The sequence below is a fragment of the Equus quagga genome, chromosome 10 (genome assembly GCF_021613505.1).
Source record: "Equus quagga isolate Etosha38 chromosome 10, UCLA_HA_Equagga_1.0, whole genome shotgun sequence".
NCBI classification, from domain to species: domain Eukaryota; kingdom Metazoa; phylum Chordata; class Mammalia; order Perissodactyla; family Equidae; genus Equus; species Equus quagga.
This window is the reverse complement of record NC_060276.1, coordinates 91205235-91225549: the sequence shown is the minus strand read 5'-3', so window position 1 is coordinate 91225549 and position 20315 is coordinate 91205235. Positions and strand designations below refer to the sequence as shown.

The 20315-nt window shown below is 46.0% G+C and overlaps 1 long non-coding RNA gene across 1 annotated transcript; it reads left to right on the top strand.

Moving 5' to 3' along the window:
• The first annotated feature begins 13384 nt into the window (after positions 1–13384).
• Positions 13385–18571, top strand: LOC124245982 (uncharacterized). The gene is made up of 3 exons (XR_006890369.1): positions 13385–13740; positions 16724–16856; positions 18071–18571. It is a non-coding gene; the product is annotated as an uncharacterized LOC124245982 (long non-coding RNA).
• The last annotated feature ends 1744 nt before the right edge of the window (positions 18572–20315 follow it).

Genomic DNA, 20315 nt, shown 5'->3' with positions numbered 1-20315 from the left:
TTTCTTCAAATTTTTTTTCAGCATTGCACCCTTTTTCCTCTCCTCTGAGTCTCTGATGACATAAATGCTAGACCACACAGGTCCACGAGACTATTCGTTTTTTTTCGGTATTTTTTCTGTCTGTTATTCAGATTGAATAGGTTTTCTTGATCCATCTTCACATTAACAGACTCTTTTCCTCCTACTTTTACTATAGGCTGTTTTTAGCAGAGCATCCAAAGTGATCCATTTAAAACCTAAGTTGGAGCAAGTCCCTCCTCTGCTCAGAACCCTCTGCCTCACTCAGAATCAAAGTCCAAGTCCTGTAACGGCCTACAGGGACCTCCACAATCTGACCCTTACTACCTCACTAGTTTCATCTCACAGTTCTAGTCTCCCTTGCTCATTTGGTTCTGTCCACATTGGCCTCTTTGCTCTTCCTCAAATATTCCAGCATGTTCCTGCTTCATGGCCTTTTCACTGGCTGGTCTTCCTCCCTGGGACTGTCTTCCTAGCTATTCATAGAGCTGATTCTCTCACCTCTAAAAGTCTTTGCTCAACTGTCCTTTTTTCAGTGAGACCTTCCATGACCTCCTTATCTAAAATGCAGCCTCACTTTTGCCTTGCCCTGCTTTATTTTTCTCTTACCATTTTATCGAACATAATATATAATTTATTTATTCATTAATCCTCCAGAATGTGAGTTCCATGAGGGCATAGGGTTTTTTTCTTAATTTCTCCTGTATGCCCGTGCCCTGACATATAGTAGATGCTCGATAAATATATGTTGAAAGACTGAATCAAAATATCCAGGGTCTGCTTCAACTGTAACCTATAGAAGACAGAAATTTTAGCTGCTTATTGAGTGTTTCCAACTATGGGTATCAGAAAGTTCCTGAGTATTTACAAGAACAGATTAGATGTCATTGATGGTGTAGAATCTTCTAAAAGAAATCAATGGTTTAGACACCTGCTGTTACTGCATCCTCCTAGAACTGAGTATCCAAAATCCCAAGAATGTGAGGCTCTACACAGATTGACTCTTTGCAAGTGTTATAAACACATACCAAATTAGAATCTGAGAGCTTTGTACCTGGATTGATTCACAGGTTTCAGCTTTTCAACTTCCCAAGCAGTGCTGCTGCTGCTAGTTTCTGAAATATCTCACAAACTGCCAGCCCAGCTCTTGCTGATGTGTGCACATGCACACACAGGCACACTCATGTGCCCCCCTATACCAGGTGCTGCTCCAACCACAACCCGTTCCCCACCCCAGCTTAAGTTTGGAGTGCTCAGATGATTGTTCAAAGAGGCTTTTGCCAGGACAGAATTTCCCAAGCTCCTTGGCTTCTGAGGGAATGAGGTGTGTCTGATGGTGTCCACAGTTCCCTCCCACATCTGTTAGCACAGTAATATATGGCAGATAATAGGATTTCACTGCATTGTGGTGGTTTAAACAGGCATGACAAGATTGTGATTTCAAACCCGTGTAAGTCATAGACACCTAAGTGATTGTGGCTTCTCCTCCATCTTACTGGCAGGAAAGGTTAAACAGCCTGGTGTTAGACCCGGCCCTCCGCCCTTCCTTCCCCTCCGCAGTGCAAGATAGGCCTTGTACCCCCTTTTGGAACCTCCCTCTTTCCGCCATGGCCCTGTATCCACAGGAATCCAGCCCCAAGGGCTGCCGTGTTCTGTGAAGGAAACTGTCTGCTGGGATTTTTGCACAGAATGGTTATTTGAGGTGCTTTGTTTCTTGTGTGTCTGTGTTAAGTGAGTTGTAGACACTCTTGTAGGAATAGAACCTGAGGAAAATGAAAGCCCTTTTCCTGTAAAATACACCTGGGCTCACAATGGTATGTATCATTTTATGGATGTCGGAGACTCTAGAGAGCCCAGGTTAACAATGCCACATCTACCATGTCAGTGGCTTATTTCTTTAATCGGTTTTACAGATGTACAATTAACATGTAAAATGCACCCATTTTAAGAGTACAGTTTGATGAATTTTGACAAATGTATACACCTATGTAACCACTACCTCATGAAGATAAAGAAAATTTCCATCTCTCTAGAAAGTGCTCCCTGTGCTCCTTTCCCATCAAAACATCTTCCCAGCAAGGTACCCACTCTTTTGACCCCTATCACCACAGATGAGTTTTGCCTGTTCTAGAACTTCATGTAAGTGGAATGAGTGTGTGCTCTTTTGTATCTGGCTTCTTTTGCTCACCACGTGTCTGAGATTCATCCATGTTGTTACATGTGTCTATAGTTTGTTCCTTTTTATTGCTTAGAAATACAGATATACTACAATTGATTTATTGATTGACCTGTTGATGGACATTTGGGTTATTTCTGGGTTTGGGATTTTGCAAATAAAGCTGCTCCAAACATTCACATACAAGCCTTTGGATGTATGATTTTTCTCTTGGGTAAATACCCAGAGGTAGAATGATAGACATACGTTTAACTTTTTAAGAAACTGCCCAACTTTTCCAAAGTTTTTTTTTTTTACCATTTTATATTCCCATTAGCAGTATAGAGCAGTTCCAGTTGCTTTTTGCATGTCAAAAGAAAATTCTAGGGAAAAGGCAATGATTAGTTCTCAGGGCTGACGGTGGTAGTAGAATTTTAGGAGTTAGTGCTGGAGGGAGGCATTTAGAGTTGGGGGAGTTTCCCAGAGTCCCACAAATCATGCCACATGAGTTATATTCCAGTGGGTATCCCTGCTTCCTCCAGGAATGAGCTTCCTCCAGGAATGAGCTTCCTGATGTTCATGTGCACAACAAGAAGGGAACCAAGGAAAGAAAGTGGGTGTGAGGAGATCGAGGGCAGGGTGGAAAAAGCACCGGACTTGTAACGAAAAGACCGAAGTTCAAGTCTGGGTTCTGCCATTGACCCTGCGTCTCAGTGTTCTCATGTGTGGAATAGGGATCATAAGGTCCACTCTGCCTGATGCACAGGGTTACACAGAGGCTTAGCTCTGACAGAGGGGCCACGTGTGCAAGAACTTTACCAAGGGCAGGGATTGTGATGGCATTGATGGCACTGGTACAACTGCCCAGAGTCTCAGAATTCTAGAGCCTTGAAATTCAGGCAGTGAGGCTGCAGATGATACCACTCCCTGGGCAGGGGCAAAGTCTTATATAGAAGAGCATCCTGCCTTGCTCCCAACCTAAAGTCTTGGATGGAGGGCGTTGGCATGGGCAAAGGAAATTGGAGGCCTGAGTCTCAGCCTCTGCTCTGTTAGCAACAAATAGGATAAAGCCTTTTAACTTCCCTGAGCTTAAATTTCCTTACTGGCAAAATAGAGGCAATGATACTTTCCTTTCCACACCTCTCTGGGAGCTGAAAGAACCCTGTGAGATAGAAGCACCTTTGCAACCTGCTGTGCTGTCTTCATGGACAGGTTGCAGTGGGGGAGATGGCTGGGGCTGGGGCTGGGGCTGGTGCTGGAGCCGCCGAGTGAGCCCAGAGACTCAGGCTCAGATCCTGCTGAAGCCTCCAACCCTTTGCTCAATACCTCAAGCCCCAGATCCTTATCTGTAGAATGGGGGTAGTGATATCTCCAGGGCTGAAGGGTTAAACAAGTCAAAGAATGTAGATAAAGTGCCAGACCCAGGGTTGCGCAGAGGGGCTGCTCAGTAAGTAAGCTAGTGGCAGCCAGTTAGAAGGTTAAAACTACCTCCGCCACCTACTAGCCATGTGACCTTGACAAGTTTGAGGTTCCTTCTCCTCCTACCTCAGATGGGGATCCTGGGGAAACACTGCGAGATGCAAATAGAGATGGGAGGGCAAGATGTTTACTGAGGAGCGCCCTCAGGATCAACAGCAGTGGGAGGGTAGAGCAGGCAGGACTGGGCTAAGGGAGGGATTAGCTGCAATGTTGTCACACAGGAGACCTCAGTGGATCCCCCAGGGGGCAGTGGAGCTGAGGCGGCCTTGCAGAGTTGTTTTAAAGAATTGAGGCGAGATGGCAGGCCTTTATACTCCTGCACGACCCTATCATTGAATGCGGGTTGCCCCCAGGAAAGGGGTGTGACCTTGAAAGCAATTTCTGGAGGGGCATTAAATGTTACGCACCTTAAATATACACAATCTCTATTTTAAAATAACTTTTTAATATGAACTGTCTGCTGCCCACACTCTTAGCAACTGGGGAAATGAGTTCCTCTGCCTTGAAGGGGCATCTGTGCAGCACGCCACAACATCCACTCTACCTCTCTGTGCCTCACTTTCCTCATCTGTAAAATGGGGATAATAATAGTGCCCACCTCATTGGGTTAAAATGAGGGTTAAAAGAGTTAACATACATAAAGTCTCTAAAATGGTGGCTGGTGTGTATTACTCCTAGTACTAGCATTTGAGAAAACAGTCAATAAATCCCTCTTTAGCAAATGAATGAATAGATGAATGAACACTTTCAACCCTGTCCAGAATAAAAGACAAATGTCGTGTTTGCCCCTTTGGGGAAAAAACCCACTAGCCGGGTGATAAAGCATTTGGCTGGAAAGCAGAGGGTTCTATATATTTCCAACCATGGGCCTCATGCTCAGAGGAAATTTAAATCCCCCTCTCAAAACCTTTGCTGCACCTGAGGGTCCGGCATCCCCCGTGTAGGCATTGCCAAAGGCCTTTACCCTCAGTGTGTTGAGCTGCAGTATGGGGATTTGACAGCTGAAGACAGCTCAGCGGGGCGCAGGAAAGCAGACACTTAATGTGCTTTGACAATACAAAGGGTTATATAAACGACCCAGTTTCTATAATTTTGCTGTAACTGTCATGGGAATTGCTATAGACAGATACAGAGAAGGCCCTGTTTATGCACTTAAACTTTAAAAGGTTTAACCACTAAACACACAGTCTCTTTCTCTTCCCCTCCCCTCCTCGCAATCCTGCATTTAAATTGTATTGGAGTCGGGGTGTGGGGAAAGAGGATAGCAGTTGAAATAATAGGTTGCCTTTATGTGCCCAGGTCCTGGACCAGAGCCCCCACTTTCTAACTCCTGGGCCAACCGCCTGCCCCTGGCCAGCCTCCTGGGGAGATTTCCTTACCTGCGCCCAACAACAAGATGCAGAGACGGGGAGGGGTGGCAGGAAGTGAAATGCACTTGCTCTGAGCTCACGGCTTCTGCCCAATTTAAATCTAGTTCCTGTCCCAGTGTTCAAAGCACATCGCTGTTTGATTCTTGCCATCTCATCTTAGAAGACTTTTCCCAAGGTGGGGGTAGGGATACTTCTAAAGTCAGAGAGGCAGGAGGCGGGAGGGCTTATACAGGCAGATACCACAGGCTTCCAAGCTAAGTGCCTTAGCAGGGAGAGCTCCTGGCTGCTGCTGACATTTCTCAGACAGGAGATCAATAAGTGGGCAGAGCTTGAAAAGCAAATCATGCTTCCACCTGCCATGGGGAACTCTCAGCAACTGTCATGGCAGAGGAGGCATCTCAGAGGACACCGGAAAAAGACAGGGGGACACAGATAGCCTTGATACAGTTGAGATGGGAGGGCAGGGAAATTGGAACTGCCCAAGGAGATGAAAGGAGCAAATTCTGCCATTCCCCGACTCCCACCTTCCCTTCACAGTTCTTGCTGAGTGTGTTACAATCCCTGACTTCGGTCTCCCAGGTAAAATCAGACACTTGGAGGTGAGTTTGTAGCTGATGTGGCATTTCCAGCCCCAATGAGCCTGGCCTGAGCATAGAAAGCTACCCCAGCTGGGTGACCCTCTATCTTGATGGGGGTCCCTCAAAGAGACAAAAGCCTTATTTCCTACCCCACCAGCACCTGTGAGGAGCTTAAAGATTCCTCCAACCCCCCTCCCCCACTCAGATGTACAAAGGAATTTTCTAAAGACTCAGGCTTTCTCCTGAGCCCAGTGTACTTTTTCAGGTGCTTTGTGTGTGTGTCCATGGGGGTGCACATGCGCTCATGCAGAAGTGGCCCACAGAACTGGGAGTGAGTAGTAAACTTGGTTTCGATCTGGTAAGCCTGGTCTATTCCAATAATTTAAATAATCTCTTTTGGAAAGTCAGCCTTTTTTGCTTTAGTTACTCTTTCCATCTTGCTCTCCCTTTCTTTATTCTCTCCAAGATGGCGCCTGGGTATGGGGTGGGAGTATGCCACATCCTTATGGTCATTGGGGTGGGGATCTATACAGTGTCACTCTTCCACTTTATGGATCTTTCCTGTCTCCACAGCAATAGTCGTTCACAATGCTGGCAACTGCTGAAGTCAATGGTTAGTGAACTTGCGGTGTACTCTCCCAGGGCCTTGTGATCCTCCCTGATGACTCAGGCCCTCCTCAGCCCTGGTTGCTCTTGAAGACTCCCTGAAGCATGACCATGATCTTTATTTAGTCTCCTGTTCAGGTGGCCCAATCAGTTCCTTTGACTCTAGGATCCTTTTCCCTCCATGGTGGAAACTCCCTATGGTGAGCTGTCTAGCTAGTGTCTTGCCAAACATGTATGTTCTCCTAGGGGCCTATAGATGTTTCTGGGATCTCTTCCATGCAAAATAAAGCCCAGGATATCTCAAGAATGCTAACACAGTCTTGCTCTCTTCCTAACCGGTAGCTGCCCTAGGTTATTGCAGGTGTACGGTGCTGGGTGGCTCCTCCTAGAGTCCCAGATAGAGAGTAGGTGACTGCACTTCTGCCCCTGGCTCTTGCCTTCACCAGCATCAAACAATTCCTCACTCTAAAACTTTGGTCCAGAGAAGGCCAGAAGGAGCAGGCTTTTCTGGTCTGGTTGGGACTTCACCCATGTCACATTCTTTGTCTTCCTGACCCAAGCTTCCTCACGGTTTAGCGTTAATGGCAAAAGATGAGCAGAAAAAGAAATGGTTTCCTGTCTTAGTTGGGGGTCTCTTGAAAGGAGAGCATGAGGCGGGTCCTGGGTGGAGGTAGTTTATTTAAGACCTCAGCAAATAGGAGTAATGAAAAGGAGAGAGTGAGACAGAGAGAGACGAAACACAAATATAACAAAAGGCAACAGGGGCTGACTTCACAAGAGGTGTAGAGCATGCCTTGCAGGATTGTCCACTGGAAGGACAAAGCTGGGGCATTTATCTACCAGCTGCCATCTGACCCTGGTTGAGGATTGCCCCTGGGGGTGCTAATTCGCTCTCACTTCTGAACTACGCACACACACACACACATAGACCAGGCAAACTCCCACGTGGGTAGAGAAGGCCCGGGGGCAGAAAGAAGACAGACGCTCTCACTCTCAGCTTGAGGTGAGTCTGCCCACTGCAGCTGTAGCTGAATTTAGATGTGGGCCAAAGGGATGGTGTGGGTCACCAGAGGTGTCTGATATACTTCCCCAAAGGAAATGTGAACGAGGAGGAATTTTTTAGAACATATTACTCATTATGGCAGCCTTAAAGATCTGGTCTAATATCCTTGTTTTAAAGGGGGAAAACCAAGGCCCTAAGAAGTTGTGACTTACTCAAGGTTAAAATAGTTGAATACTGAACCAAATCTGGAACTTGGTGCCAGAGACTCACGTAGAACTCTTTTTACTACATCACACAGACACATTCAACCAATGATTGTATGTTTATTGACTGCATATGGTGTTCATAGAATTGCAAAGTATGGGCCACAATTCCTGCTTTTGAGGAATTTGCGATCTAGGTGATGAAAGAAGTTTGGTCTTTAGTCATGACATGTACTTGCTAGAAAGGGGACTGGCTTAAGAACCCTATTGATCAGACAGTGCTCTGGAAACATAAGGAAGAGACAACGGGCCTAGAAAATACAGAGTGGCTGTGGCAAATATGCATTCAGCAAACTTCGAGAGTTAGTCCCAGCTATAGTGTGGAAGGAAGACTTTAAGCCAGCTCCCCACTCCCTGCCTCCTGGCATTCCTGTCCTTCTGAAGTCCTCTCCTCCTTGAGCGTGGGCTGGACCTAGTGACTCACTTCTAACAGACAGAATATGGCAGAAGTGCTGAGATGTCACTTCCATGATTAGGTTATGAAAAGACTGGCTCCTGTCTGGGTGCTTTCGCTCCCTTGCTCTTGCGGGGCTTACTCTAGAGGTAGCCAGGTGCCACATCGTGAGGCAACCCTGTAAAGAGGCCCACATGCATGAGCTTGGAAACGAGTCTTCCCAGGCCTGCCAGCAGCCATGTGAGTGAGCTTGGGAGCAGAACCTCCCCCAGTCGAGCCTTGAGGTGAGACGGCAACCCCAGTGATCCTTTACAGCCTCCTGAGAGACTCTGAGCCAGGTGACCCAGTTAAGCCACACCCAGATGCCTGACCCTGGGAGACTGTGAGGTAATTCTTTTTTGTTTTTTTTCGCTGCTAAGCTCTGGAGTAAGTTGGTATACAGCAAAAGATAACTGATGCAGAAGGCACTGCATTAGATGTTGGCAATGAAAGTATGAGCAATACGTGGACTTAGGAGCAAGTCACAGAAATCTGTTTAAACTATTTTCAGCAGAAGGAGCACATATTGGAAGAATTTGGGGCTGTCTCCCAGAACTCAAGGGCAGCAGGACTCATGAGGACTGGGATCAGAACTTAAAATCCATCAGGAAACAGGTAGTGAGCCACTTTTCCCCTGACTTTCTCCACTACGAGGCCCTTACATCCTTCTGTCTCAGCAACTGGCACTTTCTATTTCTTCTCACACGTGGGAAAAATCTGGCATACCTTGAAGGCCTTACATGTTCTCTCCATTCAGGGACAGCAGGTACTTACTTGAATTCGCAATTCCTGGAAGAGAATTATCAAATAGTACATCTTAGATCAGCTGTCCATCCTTGGGCCTCCCCAACAGAGGCTAGCAGATGGGGTTAGAGGGCTGGCTGCCCATTCAGAAGGGACTTTGAGAAGAACGTATGGAAAGTGCAGGCAAAGTATCTAAGAAATGACTTGAATTGCCTTCAGGAAGCTTGCAGTTGATTTGAGTGGGCTGAGAAGAAAGAGTCAGAATTGTGGCGTGCTTTACTGGCACATCCTTAACTGAAGGACTGGGGGTCTAGTAAGAGAACCACGTTCCAAGATCTTGCTGGGTGGCTTCTCAAGAGCCACTACTCTTTGCTGGGCTTTAGTTTCCTCATCTATGAGATAAGCAAGTTGGCCCCAGGTGGTCTCTAACAGCTCTCCCAGCTTTGAAATTCTGTGCATGTAAGGGAAAGAGAAAGCAGAGGTCCTCATAGAATTGTGGTGCTTGGCACTGTACGACCAGTTGGCCTAGGTCTCTGGCATGTGCTGGAGGTGTTCAGCACAGGGGAAAGCGCGAGGAGAGACCAACGGAGATTGGCGTTAAGAACAATCAAACCACAATGCCCCAGCTTTGAGAACAAAAGCACGTGTTTGGGGGCAACGACACAGATACAGCAAACTTGAGAAGCAACTCGGTGGCCTTGAGCCTTGCCTTGTAGAGTCCAAGGCTACCTGGAGAATTTGTAGAGCAGGACATTTTAAAACTAGAAAAACAGTTTCACCCCCAAGGCTGTGCTGTCTTCTTGCAGAAGGTTGTTGGGATGACCAGAGTCGCTTTTCAAATGATGAGCTAGGGCACACACACAGGCAGTGTTAGTCTCATGCACCCACCCTCCCACTCTCCCATCCTTCACACACACACACACACACACACACACACACACATGTTCTCCTGAGTCTTGAGCTCAACCATTCCTCTCTGTGCTTTCTCCCAGCCACTCAGAGCTCAGCCTGCTGCAGACATCATCATAGTCGGAGAGCAGCACCAATCAGCCTGGCCCCTGCCTTGTGTCACTATTTGCATATCACTGCCTCATTCCAGTGTTGGTGGAGAGTTTGGTTTTTGTTTTATTAATCTCAGTGTAGAAACGTCCTCCTACCCTTCGCATGTCCATTAGCTGGAAGAGCGAAATGGGTGGAAATAATTGCCTCTGTGCAGTTCAAGCCTAAAATAGAAGAAGGTGTGACTCGGGTCTGGAATCCGATAAGGAGATGCCTTTCTAGGAAACAGGGCTTGCACAAGGAATACCAATTTGATGTGGCAGACACGTTTTTTTCTTTTCTTTTCTTTTTTCCCCTCATTTCACAAAGCAAAGCACAATGTGCGCTAAGGGGCTGAGAACCAGGCCCCTTTGTGATGGTGGGAAGCCACCTCCCTCCCCAGTGAAGATGGATTAGTTAATGCCTTTTAAATGCTTTGAAATGAAATGTCTCCCACAGCCAAATACTCAATCTGATTATAGCACTAGGTCTGATATCACGGGCGGGAAATGCAGTTCCTGACTGACATCATAGCTGTCAAAATGGGCCTATTTTGTGGGATCTGTGAATGCTGCTTCCTCGCTAATCAAAGGACGACACATGGGAAAGGGGAAATGGCACCAGGGCCTCGCCCGGTGCTGAGGGATGGGGAGACAGGGGGCATATTGCCAGAAAGAACATGGGCAAGACTCATGAGAAGAAGCGGCGGGGGTGGGGCGGGGGGAGAGTGAGAATTCCAATCATTATAAGGATCAGAGAGTTGGAGTCTGCCCTCATATTTCTGTGAAACCTGCTCAAAACAAACATAGTCTTGGAAAAGATAAGGTTTACCCTTAAAAAAAGCTGCTATTCCAAGTTCAAGGGTCCAGGATTGTTTTACTTGGCGTTGCGTTATCTGTTTGCTTATTTGGTTGGTAAGTTGTTGGTTGGCCGCATTTTGTTATTTTAGTTTAAAATCCAACAAAAGATGACTCTTCTGTGTTTTGCCAAGGGAGCTTTCTCTTTTTGCCTGAAATGTGGCCTGAGCACCTGCCCCCAGCTGTGGGAAGAGGTAGCCCTCCCGCACATCAATGGCAGGTCCAGCCTGCCTGGCCCCTCTTGGATTCTGTTCCTGTCTTTGTACGCCTTGGAAAGACCTATGCTCGGGCCGTCATTCCAGCTGCCCTCCGGTTGCAGGCAGCTGAGGCTTGCTCTTCCCCATAGGTCATGCTGAGCCTGCTAAGTTGGATCCCCTTCTTTATCTGTGGGGGAGAGGACATAAGGCAACTCAGGGATAGAAAAGATAACGAGCAATGATGAGAGAGGGTTCCTGTCAGGGAAAATCTGACAAAGAGAAGGTGTGAGTACTGCTGAGTCTGAGAGTTGTCCACCCCAGAGGCTGTCAATGCCCAGGCCAGTGGATGCTCACCCAGAATGAGCTGCAGGATCATTCATTCATCCATTCATTTATCCTTTTTTCTTTTTCTTTCTTTCTTTCCTCATTCATTCTCCATTTCTTTTATTATATGTTCATCCATTCACTCTGCATTCATTAATTCAATTCCTTCTGCATTTGTTATATATCTATTCTTTCAACAAACACATATGGAGTGTCTTCTATGTACTAGGTATTATTCTAGGTTCTGGGCTTACAAGGGTAAATAAATAAGACAAAGATGCTCACTTAAAGGAATCAAACACATACTCAACTAACCATAGTATGGATTAAGCATGATGCTTGTCTTAAGAGAGGTACCAGTGAAGTTCTCTGGGTGCTCAGAGGAAAGTGGTTCCCTCAAACCGGAGGGGGCTCAGAAACTTTTGTAGAGGAGGTGGCGTTTGAGTTGAGCCTGGGAAAATGGAAGGAATTTTTCCACATGGCCATAGGGGATTGGCAAGAAATAAAACTGGCAGCAGGCCCAGTTCAAGAGAGGGCATGGAGGCAAGATGTTGGCTGAACGCCAGGAAGGGCAGGCCACTCAAGACAACTGGAGCACAGGGCAGAGCAAGCCGGGGCAGGAGATGGGGTGGAAGGCTGGAGAGTCCCAGGAGGCCTAAGGACCTCTTTCTGGGACAGTAGAAGTGTCTCCAAACGTCACAGTTAAAATACAGCCACTTGAGAGAAACAGGAGGGAAGGCCACGTGGATGGTGGGTGAGTGTCCCGAGGTTTTTTCCCATCAGTAATTCAGCCTGGAGGAGTTTGTCACATTTGCTAATTGTTACCAAAGAATCACGTATCCTAGCCCCAGCTTGTATAGCAAAATGGTTAAGAGCGCTGAGTCCGGATTTGCATTTCACAGACCAATACGACGTTTTAAAAATCAAGGGGACTGCCATCATGATGTCAACTTTTAATTTTGGCAGGAAATAATATACTCAAAATTTGCCAATTTACTATCACCATCTGTGGTGAAGACTGCTAATTGCCTACTGAATATCCGTTCTCCTGTTCTTCCTGATAAACAGAATGCTTTTATTTGGGGTGGCAATATGGCCAAATGAAAACCACATTTTCCAGCCTTTATCGGTCACTGGGTGGAGCATGTGGGACAGGTCTTAAAGGGGGCTGATGGGGCGGCATGCATCGTCCCCCCTCCCCTCTTCTTCCTTCTTCCAATCTAAAGTTACCACCCTCATGGGACCACGGTGCATCATGCCGAGTATGGGGCTCCCTCTGAGGGCCTTGCAGCTTTCCTTAGGAAGCAAGGAGCAACACATCTGCCCGTGCTTAGAATCCTCCAGACCTCTCTGGGTGTTTCTAGCTTCCTCGCTTGCTGCCCTCTCCCTGTTTGACCCTTGTAGGCATGTGAGGAGAGTGAGCATGCTGGAATCTGACTTCTGGCCTTCTCTCTCTTTCTGAGACTCTTCCTTCCATTGCCACATGAGCTTTCGTTTGCTCCTCCCGTCTGGTAGTAACTGCCCTCGAATCTTGACCTTTTTGTTTCATGGATGGCACCGTGCCTTTTGTATCAGGGACTGTTCAGCCAAAATAGCATAAAGCACTCTAGGTATGACTTAATACACAGAACTGGTGACAAAAGTGTTGGATGGGTAGGGGGAGGAGGTGCGTGGTGAGCACCAAGACGCCTCCCTCAGAACCCTCCTCAAGGAAAGGCTTGTCTCAGCTTCTGGGAGTGCTGAGGGTGCTGGGCGAACTAGCTCCTAGCTGTCAGCCCTTTTCAGTCAGAATCAGCTGCAGAAAGCGTTTGCCCAAGGCCATGCCCTCCTGGGGCACCATTTTGGCCCACTGCCGGATAACTCTGATGGGCCCTCTGTACTCCAGATCTCCCTGTGGGGTTGGCCGAGGCTTGGTCAGAGCGGCATTGCAGTTTGACTTTTCCCTCTACTCAATCCTGCCGCCTCCTGCTCCCTAGCACTGATGGTGATCTTTACTAAGTGTCATGCCAAACTCCATGTCAGTGTCGGCTTCCAGACAACCCAACCTGCGACAGGAGGTAACTCCGAGATTAGAAACTAAGTGCAAAAGTCACAGACACCCTTAGGCTGAGCAACAGAGGGCAGGAGGCGTGTCACCAGAGCCTGGAGGTCTGCTCACCACTGACACAGCTGGAGCATTTGCTGGAACAGAGCCGTTGCTGAAACTCCAGAAGCCCCTCTGGAATCACCAAAGTCGCTGGAGCCTGGAACCACCCACTGCTGATAAAGATGCCGCTATGAATAGAAAACAGGAAAATGTCTTCTATCTCCTTCTCACCCTCCCAGTCACCTACCGCTTCTTCCGGTTAGAAGAGCCTGCCGGGAAGCCAGCTGGCAAAAGAGCCTGGGAAATTGTTTTTGCAGGGTTCCAACCCTGAGTGACACAGAGCAAAGAGAGCACAGAAGGGCAGAAATGGAACTGAGAGAAAAGAGACAAATTTCTGGCAATAACCCCCACCTTAAGAAGGACTGAAGGGGAAGGGGGAGTGACCAGCTTTCAGATGAGCCTCCAGGCCTGACTGACAGCTTGCTTGCAGCCTCATGAAAGACTAATGCAGCTAAGCCCCACCCGGATTCCTGATCTACAGACATTGGGAGACAAGAAATGCGAGTTGCTTTAAACTACTAATTTTTTGGTAATTTGTTATGAAGCAATAGATGACTAATACAGTGGGTGATCAACAGTGTGGGGTGGGAGAAGCCCAGGAAAGCATCTTAGAGAACGTTTGAAATAAAGAATACTGCTTCAGTAGGTAGCAAAGGGAGTAAGAATGTTGCAAGTAGAGAGAAGAGTAGATACAAGTGCAGGGAGGTATGAAGCTGCGTGGTATGTTTCAGTATCTAGAAGCAGTTCAGTACCGCTAGATTGCCAGATGTTGGGTTACGTGGCAAGAGATGAAGCCAAGAAGTCAGGAAAACTAGACCAGTGGTTCTCAAAGTGCAATTAAAATCAACCAGGGAGCTTTAAAAATATTGATGCTTGGGAGCCAGCCTGGTGGTGAGGTGGTTAAGATCCCACTCTCTGCTTTGGCGGCCAGGGGTTCGCTGGTTCAGATCCCAGGTGTGGACCTATGCACTGCTCATGAAGCCACGCTGTGGGAGGTGTCCCACATACAAAATAGAAGAACATGGGCACAGCTGTTAGCTCAGGGCCACTCTTACTCAGCAAAAAGAGGAGGATTGGTGGAAGATGTTAGCTCAGGGCTAATCTTCCTCAAAAAAAAAAAAAAAATGATGCCTGGCTCCTGTCTTCCTCCCACCTCCAGAGATTCTGTTGTAATATGTGAGTTGCTGCATTGACACAGGGATTGAAAAATATTCTCCAGGGGGCATGGCAGGGACTATCGTGACACAAATGAGGTGCTTGCCTTGGATAGAAAATTTAAGGGGACACCAAAACTCAGTAATCAAGATAAGTAATATTTTAATGCAATAATTTAAAAAATTAAAATTAATGCAAATACTCCATGATGAACCTAATGTAAAACATTTAAATAAAGACAGAATCCTCGGGTGATTCCAATGTGCAGCCCACATCAGGAACCACTGCTCTAGTCCCTGAAGGAGCTTGTGTACCTCCCTGTGGCTCTCGGGATTTGTACTGGGCAAAGGAACCAAGCTAGGCCTCAGGCAGCAGGGAAACATGGTCAGATGTACGGTTGTGAAAAGTTCCTTTGGCGGCTGGATGGTAAGTTGGTGGGAAATGAGTAGGTGTGGCAGGATTACAAAACCAGGGACAGACTAGCTGGAAAGATGCGGCATAAATCCTCCTAGAAAGTGATTGACAGTGAACTCAAATCACTAAATCACAGCAAGGAGTTAGAGAAGAGGAAGACTGTGTCAGCGGTGTGCTGGAGCTCACTGAACCGGCTTGCAAGAGTGGATTGTGTGCGTCTCTTTCCCAACTCCACGTTCAGTGACATCATATTGGTAGTTCAAAATCGGCAGTGATGAAGGTATTTACACCAGAGAAACTGGCAAACATTACACATCAGAGGTGGTTTTTGTTTCGGTTTGGTTTTTTTTGGTTGAGTTAGTTGGTTGAGTTAGGATTTGATGATGAGTTAGATATGGAGAATAGTGGGAGAGAAGGACTGAAATGACACACAAAACGACTACATGGTGCCAGCAACTAAACTATGAACTGTAAGAAGATGGAGTTGGCCCCAGGTTAATTGTTAGTTGCAAAGGGCAGTGTGCAGGGAGGCGTCTGGGGTCCCCTTCGACATGTAAGCTCAGCAGCTGGAAGGAATACTTCTTTGGTGCCTTTTATTATAGTTCAAAGCAGCTCTGAAGAGCCACAGGCCCTAAAAGATTTAGGGTCTGCCTAGAGGAAGGACACTGAGAGCCAAGCTGACTAGGCAGGAATCCAGGCGTCCTCTTTCTTATCTCTTGGTCTGTGATCTCTAGGATTTTGTGTCTGGGGAGGAACCATGAGCATCACTGGTATGGAGCTGGTGTCCACTCAGGCACCATAGAAGCAACTGCACGATTAATGTTATCTGGTTAACTGGAAACTAGGCTGGAAGTGTTGATTCTAGGGTCTGGTCTGCCAAGACGTTGTTGGCTAACTAGGACAATTTGTTAAACTTCTTAGTGCCTCGTTTCCTTTATCTGTAAGATGGATTTACTAGTCCTTCCCATTTATGGTGTGATTATGAAGATAAAAGGAGATAACAGCTGTTAAGATTCCTCTAAAAATTTAAAGGAACTCTTCAAATACAATATATAATCACATAATTATGAAAATCATCATTATGCTAATAGTATTATGCTAATCATCTAATAACTTTCAAAGACCTGGATGGCCCACTGTGAAGTCACTGAATCCAGGCTCCTGGAAGGATTTGGAAGGCTAGTTAAGTTTAAATTCTATGGATGGCAACTAACTAAAATTTTGGCTCATTTTTCACTTCCTTCCTTTGGAGTTTAAGAAACTACTGCTCTCCCTCAAAGAGGGAAATTTATTTGGTTTCATGATAAGATATTTCAGCTTAGCTTGCCTACTTGCATTTGAGTTCAAAGTTTCTCTAGATATATTATCATTTAAACTGGAGGGAAACAATCTTGCTTAACCAGAGCACAGGCCATGACCTTGCCTACATGATGGGCAGCTAATCCACTTAGAACCAGTGACTTGCTTTGTATAATTTATAAGACCCCATGAAAAGACGGGCCTCCATAGATTAATATTTCAGCTGTCTTCCTTTCCATTTCATCCTCTGGATGTGGCAGCAACAATCACATGAATCATTCCTGAACGGAGTCGATATCAAACATCCGGAGCTTCATCTGCATTTGATGAAAGTTCAGCTCATTCAAGGGAAGTTCCTATAGGATTTCAAATACATGGATGATTTACCTTTGACACCTCTTACCCCAACCTGGCTGTGGCGGTTTAAAAAAACGTTTAAATTCTTTGACATTCCTCTTATTTGGAGATGGGAGTTTGGGTCCCCTCTGCTTGAATCTGCAGGCTTGTGACTGCTTTGCCCAATAGAGTACGGTGGATGTATGTTACGTTAATGACTTCTGAGGCTTGGTCATAAAATGCAATGCAGCTTCCTCTGTGTCTCTTGAAATGCTTGTTCTCTGAATACTCTTTCTCCTTTTCAAAAGATACTCCCTTCCAGAACCCAACTGTCATGCTGAGAGAAGCCCAAGCCACAAGGAGGAGCCATATACAGAAGCTTTGGTCAACCAACCTGGAGAAGCCCAACCTTTGAATCATCTCAGCCCAGGCTGCAAGCATGTACGTGAGGAAGCCTCCAGATGATTCCAGACCCTAGTCATGGATTCAGCCAACCATTCAAATCTTCTTAGCCTGAGGCACATTGTGGAACAGGGACAGCTTCCTGACCCACAGAATTCACGAGCACAACAGAATGGTTGTTATTTATGCCACTAAATTTGGGTTGGTTTGTTACACAGCAATAGATAATTCGAACGCTAGCTGACTAGGCTAATGTTTCTTTTCCTTTCCCAGGTCCATAAGAAATTACTGGCTTGGTCAAAGAGGATAAATTTCTTCAAAACCAGCAAACTGTTCTGTACTTCTGGCTAAAGTACTGAACAAGCCTCTCTGTGGGAGCTCTAGATTGTTCTTCCCTGTGTGTTGACTTCTTGGTAGAAAGACTAATTCTTGGTGTTGGGTTTCCTTTCTCTGTCCTGTTTTTATAGGTTTTTGATGACTTATTCACTGATTCATTTATTTATCCAGTAAATATTTATTGAGTCCCTTTTATGTGGCAAGTTCTCTTCTAGATGCTCAGAATATGAAGGTGAGCAAAACATACACATGATCTCTGTCTTTCTGGAGATGGAGTCCAGTGCAGGGGTCTTAAGTTTTTCATGCCACAGACCCCCTTGACATCTGGTGAGGTCTATGGACCCTTTCTCAGAATAACGTTTTTAAGTACATAAAACGTATATGCTCATGAAGGAAATTAATTATACTGTAGTAGTTACCAAAATATTTAAAAGACACATTTGTGATATAATAATATGTTTCTTTAGTAATGCATTAAATAACAAGATCCAGTGGCGAGTCTAACAAATTTTGAGGTGGTAATGAGTCAATATAGTGAGATACTTGCAAAAACTGCACTAGGAAAGTATCTGTGATTTCTGTTGGTGACAAAGACACAGGTACAGCCAATACTACTGTGGTTCATTGTCTACATTCCTAATAGAAAGAAAAGTTAAATTTTAGTAAGATTTAGTGAAAAGAAATATGTGATTTTTTTTCTTACCCCAGTTAATGGATCCTCTGGATTCTGTAGTCCACGGATCCCAGGTTAAGAACCCTTGCTCTGGGGCGTGGACAGACATCAACCAAATAACAGCACCAATATATAATAACAAACTGTGATGTCTGCTGTGTGAATGTATTAGTTTCCTGAGACTGCTGTAACAAATTCCCACAGATTTGGTGGCTCAAAACAATGACAATTTCTTCTCTTTCAGTTCTGGAGTTCTAAAGCCCAAAATCCGTATCATGGAGTCATGCTCCCTCTGCAGGATCTAGGGGAGAACGTGTTCATTGTCTCTTCTAGCTTCTGGTGGCTGTCGGCACTCTTTGGCTTGTGGCCACATCACTCCAATCTTCAAGGCGAGCATCTTCAAATCTCTCTGCTCTGTCTTCACATCACCTTCTCCTGTGTGTGTGTGTATCAAATCTCCCTCTGACTTTCTCTTATAGAGACACTTGCGATTGCATTTAGAGCCCACCTGGATAATCCAGGTAAGCTCCCCACCTCGATATCCTTAATTTAATCACATCCACAAAGTCTTTTCCATATAAGGTTACATTTATAAGCTCCATGAATTAGGATGTGACTATCTTTCAAGGGGCCATTTCTCACCCTACCACAGTGACCAGAAGTCCTAATCCAAGCTGAGGGTGGTGATGTGCCAAGGATGATTTTCCTGAAGAAGAGACTTTGAGCTGATAACTGAACAAAGAGTAAGAGTAACTAGATGAAAGGGATGGACAAGGCAGGGGAGATCGATTCAGACAGGGGGACTAACTCAGGAAAAAATCCAGAAGGCAGAAAGTCTATGCCGGGTTCTGGGTATGGTAGATGGATGAAGTGGGCCCAGGGGGAGTGCTGAGAGATGCCCAGGAGACATCAGTGGGGGCCACATCATGAAGTGTCTTACAGGGTTTGGTTACAAGAATTTCTCTTATAGCAATGAGAAGACATTGGAGGGTACTACAGGCTGAATGTTTATATCCTCCCAAAATTCATACATTGAAATCTCAACCCCAAGGTGGTGGTAGTAGGAGATGCGGTCTTTGAGAGGTGATTAGGTCATGAGGGTGAGCCTTCATGAATGGGATTAGTGCCCTTATAAAAGAAGCCTGAGAGTGTTCCCTAGCCCCTTCCACCACATGAGGATACAGCAGAAAGGTGGCCATCTATGAACCAGGAAGTGGGCTCTCACCAGACAGCAGATCTGCTGGCACCTTCATCTTGGACTTTCCAACGCCCAGAACTGAGAGAAATAGATGCTATTGTTTATAAGCCACCTAGTCTATCAGTCTATGATATTTTGTTATAGCAGCCCAGATGAACTAAGACAGGGGATGTCAGAGCTGGGATTCTGAAAGCTCACCCTGGTTTAAGCGAGGAGAATAGATTATGGGGTGAAGGGTTGCAAGAATGGGTGGTAAGGGAAGCGAGTTAGAAGGTGTGGCAGGGTCCCAGTCAGGGATGACAGACACTTGGTCTACGGTGGAGGTGATGGGGGGGGAAGAATTTGAGAATAGGTCAAATCAATGGACATTTTAGAAAATCCAGGGACTCAGGACACAGCTTGGTTAACTGTAGAAAAACGTGGACGATGTAAGTTGTCAGTGTGTGTAAGATGGGTTTTAATCTGCAAATCTGGGTGCAAGAAGTGAGATGTACCTTTATTTTACTAAGTTTAACATAATCTTCACTGAGCTGGTAGGAAACTCAATTTCGGTTACTACTGATTCTACATGCGCCCTTCCCAAGGCTGTGTGAAAGCTCTATACAGACGACATTTGAGGGAGGAGCCTGGGGTACGTTTAGCACTCAGTGGTCCCCACTGATATATATCTTGGAGTTCAGCACCCTGTTCCCCTGCAATTCCGAAGCAGTCTATGCCAACATGCGCAGCTCTTAGGTTTTTTTTGGTAGGCCATTGCCGCCACCAGAAACCTTGAGATAGGGAAGCATTGCTAACCTTCCTATAACCTCACCAACAGAATGCAAGTCTCTGAACAAATTCTGCCACTTGCATGCACATTTATTAACTTTTTTAAAAGGAAAGCATGGAAACAGTTCACGGAAGCCCTGGATCTCTGTCCCTTCAGGTGCTCCAACCACGATCCTGCTTGAAAAGTTCACTAGAGGCAAATCTTAAAACTCCAGAGGCAGGGTTCTCAAACCATGCAATCTAATCTCTCCTGTTCAAGGCTTAGTACAAGATCGCTTAGAGCTGGAGTCTAGAGCTGCCTGTGGATGTGGCCTACAGGCCTTGCTTGCTTCTTATGGCCTGTTCATGCCTCTGTTTGGGTTTTCCATAAGCCAGGGAGAGTTTGGTTCTCCCATAAGCCTGGTAGTCCATTTAGGAGGTGAAGGAACTACCAGTAGGAGAATGGATAAGTGAGCCTCAGGAAGAAAGACTAGCCAGTAAAGGTATGTTGTCAAGCCAGTTACCACTATGGGAGACTAACTTA